Source organism: Musa acuminata, unplaced genomic scaffold (genome assembly GCF_036884655.1).
Source record: "Musa acuminata AAA Group cultivar baxijiao unplaced genomic scaffold, Cavendish_Baxijiao_AAA HiC_scaffold_467, whole genome shotgun sequence".
NCBI lineage: Eukaryota > Viridiplantae > Streptophyta > Magnoliopsida > Zingiberales > Musaceae > Musa > Musa acuminata.
The window spans coordinates 142,501-145,000 of NW_027020714.1; positions in this window are offsets into that span (position 1 = coordinate 142,501).

Genomic DNA, 2,500 nt, shown 5'->3' on the forward strand with positions numbered 1-2,500 from the left:
TTTTTGGCCTGTTCTTGCATTGCGCGGTGACCGTCGAGAGCGGAGCAAAACGTCAGCCATCTCAGCACCCTGGAACCCCCCGGGTGGCACAGGGCTGGATGGGGCTTTCGTATAGCAGGGACGGTGCTGCCTCTCGCTTCGCTCGCTGTCCGCCGCTCGCCGCTCGCTCGTGCAGCCAAAAATGGCCAGTTTTGGCCCGTTTTTGGGCCGTTTTGGCCAGTTTTTGGCCTGTTCTTGCATTGCGCGGTGACCGTCGAGAGCGGAGCAAAACGTCAGCCATCTCAGCACCCTGGAACCCCCCGGGTGGCACAGGGCTGGATGGGGCTTTCGTATAGCAGGGACGGTGCTGCCTCTCGCTTCGCTCGCTGTCCGCCGCTCGCCGCTCGCTCGTGCAGCCAAAAATGGCCAGTTTTGGCCCGTTTTTGGGCCGTTTTGGCCAGTTTTTGGCCTGTTCTTGCATTGCGCGGTGACCGTCGAGAGCGGAGCAAAACGTCAGCCATCTCAGCACCCTGGAACCCCCCGGGTGGCACAGGGCTGGATGGGGCTTTCGTATAGCAGGGACGGTGCTGCCTCTCGCTTCGCTCGCTGTCCGCCGCTCGCCGCTCGCTCGTGCAGCCAAAAATGGCCAGTTTTGGCCCGTTTTTGGGCCGTTTTGGCCAGTTTTTGGCCTGTTCTTGCATTGCGCGGTGACCGTCGAGAGCGGAGCAAAACGTCAGCCATCTCAGCACCCTGGAACCCCCCGGGTGGCACAGGGCTGGATGGGGCTTTCGTATAGCAGGGACGGTGCTGCCTCTCGCTTCGCTCGCTGTCCGCCGCTCGCCGCTCGCTCGTGCAGCCAAAAATGGCCAGTTTTGGCCCGTTTTTGGGCCGTTTTGGCCAGTTTTTGGCCTGTTCTTGCATTGCGCGGTGACCGTCGAGAGCGGAGCAAAACGTCAGCCATCTCAGCACCCTGGAACCCCCCGGGTGGCACAGGGCTGGATGGGGCTTTCGTATAGCAGGGACGGTGCTGCCTCTCGCTTCGCTCGCTGTCCGCCGCTCGCCGCTCGCTCGCGCAGCCAAAAATGGCCAGTTTTGGCCCGTTTTTGGGCCGTTTTGGCCAGTTTTTGGCCTGTTCTTGCATTGCGCGGTGACCGTCGAGAGCGGAGCAAAACGTCAGCCATCTCAGCACCCTGGAACCCCCCGGGTGGCACAGGGCTGGATGGGGCTTTCGTATAGCAGGGACGGTGCTGCCTCTCGCTTCGCTCGCTGTCCGCCGCTCGCCGCTCGCGCAGCCAAAAATGGCCAGTTTTGGCCCGTTTTTGGGCCGTTTTGGCCAGTTTTTGGCCTGTTCTTGCATTGCGCGGTGACCGTCGAGAGCGGAGCAAAACGTCAGCCATCTCAGCACCCTGGAACCCCCCGGGTGGCACAGGGCTGGATGGGGCTTTCGTATAGCAGGGACGGTGCTGCCTCTCGCTTCGCTCGCTGTTCGCCGCTCGCCGCTCGCTCGCGCAGCCAAAAATGGCCAGTTTTGGCCCGTTTTTGGGCTGTTTTGGCCAGTTTTTGGCCTGTTCTTGCGTGGTGCGGTGACCGTCGTGAGCGGAGCAAAACGTCAGCCATCTCAGCACCCTGGAACCCCCCGGGTGGCACAGGGCTGGATGGGGCTTTCGTATAGCAGGGACGGTGCTGCCTCTCGCTTCGCTCGCTGTTCGCCGCTCGCCGCTCGCTCGCGCAGCCAAAAATGGCCAGTTTTGGCCCGTTTTTGGGCTGTTTTGGCCTGTTTTTGGGCTGTTCTTGTGTGGCGCGGTGACCGTCGTGAGCGGAGCAAAATGTCAGCCATCTCAGCACCCTGGAACCCCCCGGGTGGCACAGGGCTGGATGGGGCTTTCGTATAGCAGGGACGGTGCTGCCTCGCGCTTCGCTCGCTGTTCGCCGCTCTCCGCTCGCTCGCGCAGCAAAAAATGGCCAGTTTTGGCCCGTTTTTGGGCTGTTTTGGCCAGTTTTTGGCCTGTTCTTGCGTGCCGCGGCGACCGTCGTGAGCGGAGCAAAACGTCAGCCATCTCAGCACCCTGGAACCCCCCGGGTGGCACAGGGCTGGATGGGGCTTTCGTATAGCAGGGACGGTGCTGCCTCTCGCTTCGCTCGCTGTCCGCCGCTCGCTGCTCGCTCGCGCAGCCAAAAATGGCCAGTTTTGGCCCGTTTTTGGGCTGTTTTGGCCTGTTTTTGGGCTGTTCTTGTGTGCCGCGGCGACCGTCGTGAGCGGAGCAAAATGTCAGCCATCTCAGCACCCTGGAACCCCCCGGGTGGCACAGGGCTGGATGGGGCTTTCGTATAGCAGGGACGGTGCTGCCTCTCGCTTCGCTCGCTGTCCGCCGCTCGCCGCTCGCTCGCGCAGCCAAAAATGGCCAGTTTTGGCCCGTTTTTGGGCCGTTTTGGCCAGTTTTTGGCCTGTTCTTGCGTTGCGCGGTGACCGTCGAGAGCGGAGCAAAACGTCAGCCATCTCAGCACCCTGGAACCCCCCGGG